The sequence below is a fragment of the Aplysia californica genome, unplaced genomic scaffold, assembly GCF_000002075.1.
Source record: "Aplysia californica isolate F4 #8 unplaced genomic scaffold, AplCal3.0 scaffold00293, whole genome shotgun sequence".
NCBI lineage: Eukaryota > Metazoa > Mollusca > Gastropoda > Aplysiida > Aplysiidae > Aplysia > Aplysia californica.
The window spans coordinates 364,810-375,747 of record NW_004797563.1 but is presented as its reverse complement, the minus strand read 5'-3'; positions in this window follow the sequence as shown (position 1 = coordinate 375,747).

Sequence of the window (10,938 nt, the reverse complement as noted above, 5' to 3'; positions counted from 1 at the left end):
TTTCTCCGCATGAGGACCAAACGAGAACGCCATAGCGGCGTTACAAAATCCTGAGCCTCTGTAATGGCATGAACAGAATTCTGTGACTGCATACGTCGTACTTTTATATCGAGTGTATAAATCAAAAACATCGTATCTGAAGAGCTGCGATTAGAGAGATGGTAATGAGTACCACCAAAGCTGCAGGTCCTTTCACCTTTCAAATTTAAGAAATCTTCCTGGAGCGTCGTAAAGGAATTTTCTCACGTCGCATGTGCAGTCCTCCCAAAAATGCAAACACTTTTTTTTCTTTTTCCCGAAAAAAAATCCATTCATATTTCCCCCAGAGTTGACCATTGCTTTACACCAGCTATGCGAAAAGCTAGACTCTTGACACGCCTTCCCTCGTGCCAAATAGGAGCCCATTCAACTAATTAAATTTTGGCATGACTTGAATAATGCTCGGTGCGAGACGCAAACAAAGCCAAATACAGAAGCGGGGAGAACGACAGAAGTGGGCAGAGGGACATACACAAGGAGAGGGACTTAAGTTAGGTGAGGGACAAATATGAGGATACGAGGGGGCAGGGACATAAGTCAAGGGACCTTACTAAGGAGAGAGACAATGGAGGACAATTGAGGACAGGGACATAAGTGAGGGGACATAAGAAAAGTGACATACTATTAATATGTGAGGAGTCGGACATAATTGAAGACAGGGAAATATGTGAGAAGAGGGACACAAGCGAGGAAAAAGAGACTTCTAGGACATTAGGTATGTGAGGAAAGAGACGTGAGTAAGGAAAAAGACATACGTGAAGAGAAAGGCACAAGTGAGGGGACATAAGTGAAGGGTTCTAAGAAGGAGAGTGACATAATTGAGGACAGGGACACAGTTACGTTGGGGACATACAATGTATAAGAGTGGGGATACAAGGGAGGACAAGGACATAAATGAGGACAGGGACATAAGTAATGAGAGGGGCAAAAGTTGGAAGAAGGACATAAGTGACAGGAGAGGGACATGAGTGAGAGGAGAGGGACATGAGTGAGAGGAGAGCGATTTAAGTGAGAGGAGAGGGCTATAAGTTAGAGAAGAGTGATATAAGTGATGAAACATACGTGAGAATAGGAACATAAATCAGATTGTTTTTTAATGTACATGTAGGTCTTTTTACGCCTTTATCGACATAATTCAGATCATTTAGGAGGCGCGTTTTTACCCTGCCTGTTGCGGCCAACCCGGCTGAGAGGGATACAATACTCGAGCAGAATGACCAAGGTGATAGTCGATAAAAATATTGTCTCCCAACTCGAGAATCGAATTTGGGTCTCCTCCGTGTTACTGCTAAGTACCTAACCGCTGCACCACAGAAGAGGAACATAAATAAATAGAGTGACATACTGTAAATCTGGAGTGTGACATAAATAAAAAGAGTGACAGAATTAAAAGAGGGACATAATGAGCATAAGAACATAAGTTAGGTGAGGGCGTAAGTGAGGTATTATCTTTTTATAAAATCCTACCATGCGCATAGTCTATTGTTGAGAGGTAGATGGGAATTTTGAAGCTTGCAAGAATTTGGGTAATTAAACTGTAGGTAGGCCTATAATAGTCCTGTAGACCTTTCTCTACTGAATCTGAATTTGTGTTCACTACTGGCATCACGTTTTGTTTTTATACTTGTGATTATGACCTCTTCCTGACCAAGAAGTATCGTTTTCCCCGTATTCACTTAATGTAGAGGTCGCCAAATTATCTCTAAAGGGCTCATGTCACCTTCTGTCTTAAGCAACATACTATGTGGAGCGAAATATCATCACGTGAAATAACGTTTGACTGAATGTATGACTTTATATCCATACAACCGAAACAATCGACCCTCAATTAACTCCCTTACAGGCAGCCGACAATTATTTACACCAAGAACCTTGGCAATATAGGACTTCGACCGAATTTGTTGCTCCCTCTTGCGTAATCTCGTGTTTTCTTGGCAGAAAAGCAGAGGAAGCCACCACAATTAATGAAATATAAAATACCCAAAGACCTACGATGTTAAAGAAAATCAAACTAGGATGTGATTTTGGTTTGAGAAAATTAATAAACGTAACTAACAGACCTTACAATACACAAAAAGTTGGTCCTGAAAATAACACCCTGCTTGTTTATTCCAGCATAGATGCTCTTGTTTTGCTGTTGTTGTTTCTTGTTATTGTTTTTCTTTTCATCATGGAGGCTGTGCCTGTGCCTTTTGCTGGGCAGCAGTAGGTCTGTTTGACAATGAAAACAAAGTATTTCTAAACACTTCAGTTTTTAATTCTTTCTTGGATGAAATGTAGAAATTAATAAACAAAAAAACAAAAACAAAAAAAAAGCAACAACCCCCCCCCCCCCAAAAAAAAAAAAAAAAAAAAAAAAAAAAAAAAAAAAAAAAAAAAACCCCCCCCCCCCCCCCCCCACGGCACACTAAAAAGTGGTCAATGCTACCTTAAACCTTTCATGCTTGGATGTAAAACGTTTGTTTGTTTTTCTCAGTAATAAATGTTGATGACTATTTTCTTTCCTAAACTGTTACTTTCTCACTAGCCGACTTGTTTGTTCCTTTCTTTAGTTAAGTTAACATGACATATTCGATAATATTCACTTCACAGCAATCGACAAGTTTATGCAGCTGTTTTGTTCCCAACTGAACTGACTTGCAAAATGAGTTTCGGGCTGGTTTTCAAAATCACCACACATTATATGCCATCAAAAAGAGCTCTTCATCTACTTCTGTCCTGGACTATAGTCGCAACATAAGAATTACGAAGTTCTATATTTGACATGTTTGGCCGTTTTGAGTTACTTAGACCATAGTGTCAGAAACTAAATAATATGCTCTATCTGCTCTGTAAAAATCGTTAGATGATTCGGTATCTTTATCAAGATAGTAAAAGAACTGCATTCGAAAAAACATGTTGTGAAACTCAAAATTGTTTACGTCAAATTTCTCAAAACTAGGTCCTGATCAGATAAGACTTTGTAATTTCAAGACAGCGTAGTCTCTGCCTCTGTCCAGTGTCCAGCTGTATCCCACCTCCTGCAGGTCCCACTCTAAGTCCTTTATCTGTGTATTTCAGGCCTTCCTCTTTGTTTTTGTCCTTGTACGAGGGGCGTACCAAAAGTGTTTTTTTTACCTGACCAGGAAGCAATAAAGGTAGAAAGCTAAAATTTGGTACTAACCTTAATCTTTCTCTATGTAGTCGCCTCCCGCATTTACACATTTTTGTCATCGGTATATGACCTTGAAAAGACCTTGAGAAATGAAGACCCTCTCTTTGTCAGAAAACCTGCCCCCAACTGTTTCTTTGACCTCATTACGAGTATCACTTTCAAATTGCCTTCCTTTTAAATTCTTTTTTCAGTTTGGGGAAAAAAAAGTCGGACGGGGCTAAATTTGGAGAACAGGGTGGTTGTGGCTAAATTTCATAACTTCTGTCCCTCGCAGTTTTTGCAGCTTTACTTGAAGTGTGTACTGGCGCGTTTTCGGGAAGCAACAAAATGCGTTTTGGGATCTTTATTCTCCGTTTTTCTTCTACAACCTCTCGTTTTTTTTGTTTTCTTTCAGCTGGTTAGAATAATGGTCTACGTTGATCGTATGTCCATTTTCCAGATAGTCTGTCATAATCACTCTTTCGTGGTCCCAAAAAACTGATAGCATCACTTTTTCACTTGATGGCTGCACATTTGCCTTCTTTGGTGTTGGAGACGAGGGCAATTTCCACTGCATTGATTTTGACTTAGGATCGTTGTGGTGGACCCATATCTCATCCATGGTTACACGTTTTTCAAAACGTTTAGTTTTTATGTAGTTGCTTGCCTGGCAAAAACAAACACTTTATAGCTTGCTTGTGCTCAATTTTCTCAATTTTTTATGTTGAAACTGGAGAACAACATACCTTCATTCACCAGTGCGCTAGTGTTAAAACCAGTGATAGGAAATTCCCCCAAATTTACTTACTTTCTAGAAAGATATTTGTTGGCTTCCACCCCACATGTCAGCTTTCTACCTTGATTCATGGTCAGGTTAAAAACTTCTGGTATGTCCCTCGTAGGTTTCATTTTAATGTTTGGTGGGTAATATTTTTGTTTTAGGTTTTCTCAGAGTGTTTTCAATGGGTTCCCATTTTCTTTTTCTGATGATATTAGTAAACGTCACGGTCATGCCTTGCTATTGTTGTGTCTATTCTCTACATGTTCCCCCCCCCCCCCCCCCAGCATGGTATATTATACTTCATAAGTTAAAGAAGGAATCAACTTCCCCTTGTGGTGCTTCTTAGATTGTAATATTTTCATCTTTGATGGTGGTGTTAATCTTTATTATCTTGGCCTTGTCTGGATGGATTGCAAGGCTTGTTATCTGTGACATGTTTACCCAATGCTTTATTTTTTCCTTCATCAACTGTTGGTGGCTGTGTGAAAGTATAGCAAAACCATCTGCAACGTCCAAGTCTTCAAGTGAAGTACATAATGTCAATTGGATTTCTATCTTTCTGTGTTCTGTGGTCGTCTTCATGATCCAATCAATGGATCGGTGATAAAAAGAAACCAGAATCTTGACAGTATACATCCTTGTCTCACTCCAGTTGTGTATCTGGACGTTATTGGTAAACTGGCCGTCGTGGATGACTCTACAGTGGGTATCCTTGTACTTTTTCTGGATTAGTCTTACTAGTTTTACCGTGAAACAGTAATGTCCTAGAATTGCCCAAAAGGTATCTATGTGGAAGTTGTCGTATGCTTTCTTGTAGTCCACACAGTTGACTAGAAATGGTATGTTCCCGTGTAGTAACTGTTCAGCTAAGCGTTTTTACATCCCATCAATACAGTGTACATCACTTTGGAGGCGAGTCTCTGACCTTGCCTATCAGGACCAACCTCGCCTGATAGAGGTACAACGTCCCAACAGAAAGACTGAGGTACTCGTCACTAATTTCTCCTCACTCGGAATTGAAGTCGGGTCTCCTGCGTGCAGAAGCTACGCGCCTAACAGCTACACAACGATTATCGACATGTCTCTGTTTTAGTTCTGTGAAATAAAGTAAAAATATAATATGACAAACTTGTAGACCATGATGCATAAAAAAGATACAAAAACTTGAGACACGGAAAATGTAATTAATAGTCTAGTCTTTTCACGGAAGTATCAGGATGTCAAAACTATTGTTTGGTGCTTTTTCCAAGTGATGAATGCTCATTATGCACTCAAAGGAGTTGTTTACACAGTCAATTATTTATTCATACAGGATCTTCAAAGCGAAAAGTGTGCAATAGGTGAACCTAATTTGCAAATCCATCAAAGCTTCCGCTAAGAGCGCATATGGAGTGCTGTTGTCGAAGGCCTTAATACGAAGTCACAGATGTCCTTGTAACTGGCTTTTAATTTTTTTTCCAGAAGTCGAGATTCACATTGATCCGATTTTGATAGTGCTCATAGTGGCAATGTGCTCTCTGGGTAGATTTTCATAAGGATGTGACACTATATTGTTCACATCAGATTTCACTTCCAGAGAAAAAAAGTTGCTTGTTTTTTATGTTTGCATTTTGCCAGTTTTTGTATTGTTTGGTTTTGCTTTTGCGTTTGTTTTGTTTTGCTCGGTAGGACCAATTTTCTAGGGTAACAACTCTTGTTCACTCAATGCTAGTTGAGAATAAAATTGGGCAGTATCTTTCGGCTCTGTACTACTATTACTAAGCTTACTACAATTACAACAACAGCAACAACATCATCAACTACTACTACTACTACTACTACTACTACTACTACTACTACTACTACTACTACTACTACTACTACTACTACTACTACTATCTATCTATCTATCTATCTATCTATCTATCTATCTATCTATCTATCTATCTATCTATCTATCTATCTATCTATCTATCTGTCTGTCTGTCTATCATTAAACTGAAAGTTCCTGAATTTCTATTCGTTTATACCAAAAAAGCGTCAGATAAGTTAAACAGTAGTTCATGTCTTACATTTTGACCAGGCTGCTGTTTATCGGTGCATAATTCTTGTAGAAACACGTTGCAATGTTTGGCTAGGTGACTATCCTTTCTAGTTGTAGCACACCACAGGCCAAGCTTTCTATTAACGTAACCGAATTTTATAAGCTTCCGAAGCGTCCGAATTTCATATTCGATCCAACTTTTCCTCATTCGACTAGTCGAACAAGTGTTTACTTCAATTCAAAGCCATCTCAGTTTCTAAAGCGTTACTGTCCGACACACGGAAGATTACTGGCAGTCTGTGAACTCAACGAGTAGTAGGCTAAGCCCGGGCTCCGTAGGCCACGTTAACTCTGTGCCGATTCGTTCACGTAATCAAGGTAAATTACATGCGTAGCTAGACTGACTAATAAATAATAATGAATATTATTTGACTGAATGAAGAAGTCACAAAGCGAAAGTCTGCTTTAATGTTTTGAAATATATGATTTGCGAACTCTGTTTTTCAGTGGTGAAATTAGCAAGAAAATTTCCTCCAAAGTTTGGTAACGCCAATAGTTAAACAGTCCTTGAAAACAGAAAAATGACATATTATGTGCCTTTAATCAAGGTTTTCCAGTAAAAGTCACTTGGAAATGTGTTTTATATGGACTTCAAAGAAGTTAAGCCAAAAAATAAAAATTCGATAAAAATTTCCAAACTTGCGGAAAAATGCCTCTTTCTCCAGTTTCTGTATTTTGACGAGCGCCTGATTTCACCACACTGCCTCACAGTTAATAAGCATGTATGCCAAAAAAGTTTTGCGTTATGTTAAGATACGAATGTTTTCTTTTACTGGTGGCAATAATAAATAATGCATGGAACAGTACATTGCTTTTTTTCAGTTAAATAATCATCATCATCGTCGAATGTCATATCTGGAGCAGACACTTACGGTTATTGTTCTCCACCCCTCTGTTTCATTCCAGGCCTCGGGGCCATTATGAATGAGTTGTTGTTAATTGTGTTGTTAGTAGTTGCCAAGGTGTTCAGGTTATGTACTACGATTTTTATACACTGGAGTTTTCGGCTGTTCTCTCCTTCTAATTTCCCTGACATGCTTAGTTGCTTCAACCCTCTTTTTTCTATACATTCGCCTTGAATTTCATCTATCGCCTCATAATCGTCTCGATGATAGATCTTTTAATAATTACCACTTCCAGTATCTCTTGGTTTGTCTTCTTTTCTCTCCTTTACATATATATCAATCTTCATATAATCCACATTTATGTGACTTCTAATTTTCTATTAATATTGTTGTCGATTGTCCAACACTCACATCCATTTAAGGAACTGGCCACATGTAGGCCTACGCCTTCAAAGTGCTGAATTACGGCCATGGTAATGTTTCTGTTTGACATGATTGGGGCCAACTTTAAATGTATTTTTGACTATAGATATTCGTCTTTGGACATCTTAAGTACATTTTCCATCTGATGTTATCGTGTTGTAACTCTGGTGATTTGAAAATTTGTTGCTATTTTTAATTTGTTCTCCATTACTCTTAGTCTCGAGCACGTGAACATACCATTGGACAATATTATTATACATTGTTATATATTTATAACTAAATCCTGGCCCGTGGATTGTTATTTTGCTTTGTTTTTCATGTATACAGCTAAATCTGAGAACATTTTTTGCACACCTTTCACACCATCCAAGCCAATTTGAGACATCCACATAGATCTAGTTTTATTCAAGTTCCAAGTTTCTTCCTTTTTGACCGGGCTGCGGAGTTTGTAAATTTACTCCTGAGTTTACGGAGTGAAAAAGTAAACTTAAAGTAACGAATCTGAAAATGATGCTGCTTGTGTAGACTTCTATCACGAAGGAATCGCACAGACTGTCATGCAAGTACCAGTGTGTGTCTCTTCATTTTTAATTAATTTGCGATGCAGCCGTGGTTTGAATTTATTACTGTAACAGATTGACGATTTGCAGCGTGCTCTTCGTGTACCTACACCTTGTTTTTGTACATGTCTCTCTTGAATGTTTCACATGTAGCATGTAGTGATAAAATAATTTAACTGTTTGTTGATAACCCGAACGCTAATGGGAGAACGCGTTAAAAAAATACAAGTTTCAATGCGTATTTGAGCATCTGTTTAGTTATTTATGTCATCTTCATCTGCTGTTTATTTTTTTTTCTTTCATAGTGCGCGTTTCGCGAATACGTCTTTTGCTTTAATCATGATACTGATCTAAAATCTATTCTTTTATCAGTTGCAAAATATTCATCCTCCTCTTGTAATCACTCGCCTCGATAGCAAAATCTAAATAATTTTTCTTCTCAGTTTAATTTCAAAGAGTAACCTAAGGCAATATTCCCTCACATTTTGAAGTTCAACGTGATTTCCTTTCTATCGTGAAACTCCTTTTTTTCCTACACTTTTAAGCTTTTCGCATGGTCATTGTTAATGATTAATTGCAGTAGTTAGCAAACTTTATCCAAATGAGGTGGAATAATTGAGTTGTCATAATAACACGCCCTTAATACATGTTATGTAAATATGAGTAAACGTAATAACCTACTGATTTACAAACTAAACACACACACACACACACACACACACACACACACACACACACACACACACACACACACACACACACACACACACTCACACACACACAAACGAACACATGAAGAGTCAAAACAAATATTAATACCGGTATGCATAATTATGATTAATATAAAATATCACAGCTAGTGCACACAAAATAGTGACTCTCACTAACCTAGCAGAAACAAACAAACAAAAAAACAACAACAAAAAGAAACAACAACAACGGGTTATGTGCAACTTAGCTTTCAGGAGGAAATTATAAAGCCTAGATCTAGATGTATAATGACAGGCTTAATTTGCACAGTGGTGTTCAATTAAATGATTGAACTATTTCGGTGACTGAAGACGCTACAAAAACACTTTGTAGATACATGTGTATTTTTTCAGGTATGGCGAAAGGCTATACAAGTTGACCACTAGCCGTAGTTTAGTGGCCCGCGATTTATTGCCAAGCATTCACAAGAACAGAGATTCAAAACTAACTATGCGTTGCAGAGTTCATTGAATAGCATGATATCAAGGATTGCAACCTTGCTCAAACTCAGAACTCTCTGCTCCGAGTGGAGAGCGTGCTGATGCAGCAATCTTGCCAGTGAGGCTGGAGTTGGAGGCTTGAGTTTACGAGAGGTCCGTATTTTTATAAGCTCGTATTATTTTAACATGCCCACTCCACATGGTGTCTTCTCGTGGCTTTAAATACTACGAAAATGCTACATTGAATTGCCAATTGAAGTCCAACCAAAACAAGTTTTTGCAGTCTAGATAAGAATAACAGGGAGTGTCTGCTAGCTGGGAATCTTATAGTCATGCATTGGAAAGGCACAGGCTGCTTCGATATTATCTTTGAACAGGATTTGAAGGACCAGGGTTATCTCGCTTCGAACAAAGCTGTGGTTTCAACTCAAGTATGAAATCAGTCTTGTTGTGTGCATTGCGAGACAAGGAGCACATCTTAGACTTGCACAAAGAGAATCCAGGTATTCTTGAACAAATGTCTGAGAAAGTTACTCTAGATCAGATGGTCAGACATGGTCACCAACAAGGAAGTGTAACGGAAAACAAGACAGAGCCCAGTCAGAGATAAGGTGGGAAGAGGACGGTGGCGAGAGATTTCACATACTGTCAGGAAACCAGGCAACTGCATAATAACATAACCTAAAAATCGTTTGGTTGGAATTTGCATAGTAAGTGATCAACAGAAAGGCCACGTCAAACATGGAGAAGAGTCACAGGGAATGTTTCACAGAACAGTGGGAAGACATGGGCTAATATCCAGTGACTAGTCCAGGATAGAGAAAAGTGGAAAGTAGTTGTTTATGGCCTATACTCTGATACGGAATGAGAAAAGCTGTGAGGATGATAATGAGCAGAGAAGGGGGCTCTTTTGGCGTAGAAGTTAAGGTGTTCGCCTTTCATTCAAATGTCCGAATGGTTCGAATCCGGGTAGCGACCAAAAAATGTTCTTCTCTGAAATTGTCTCAGTTCAACTCCTTTCCTGCTCTTTTGCTATGTTCTGTCGTCTGCTTTTGTCTCCACTTTCAACCCATACCCCCTCACCTCCTTTGCCCCCTCCTCTGTGCTCCCGACTCCGTCTGCAGCCTTTCTCGGGCTACTCCTTTACTTCTTCTTACTGCTGTCTTTTAACTACATCCCTGATCTTTTCGTAGGAAAGATCTACACCTAGCCTTCTCGGACAAGGGTGAAAAATCGTGGAGGTCCGAGTGCAAGTTGCGCACTTTAAAGATCCCTTGTTAGTCTAAAATCAATAAGAGTAGGCTTCGGCCGCCACCCGGGCTAAATTCAAAATTTCCTACCAACTGGAAATGTTTAATGTCCCGCACGTTCATATGACGTATGCAGTTGCAAGCGCCGCGTCGTAAAACTCTTATAAAAACGGGCAAAGAGAGCCTGTTATCTGGGAATGACCCTGTCCTTATTTTATGCATTTGTCGAACTTTGATTTTTTTTTCCAGGTTACCTCGAAAATGTTACAATAGTATTTTTTTTTCATCAGGTCAAATCCCACACACCTCCTTTTATGAATGCCCTTCAGTCTAAAAAAAAATCAACCTGTTATCTTTTCCTTCGCTGTATCTTCAGTTTTCAAGTAGTTTCAAACATCACAAAACCGACTAGTGTCTTCTAAATTACATGTAGTAACACTTAAATACTGTAAAATCATTGTTCATGAAGTCAACGTTTCACACATAGTAGGCTACATGTAGCACCAGCGTTTTTTTCCCTTTCTGTTTTTGGCACGGCTCGTCGCTTTGCACAAAACACAAAAGGGCTTATATAATACAGGTGAACTATATATATAGACGTATGTATATGTACATGTATATGTATATGTATACA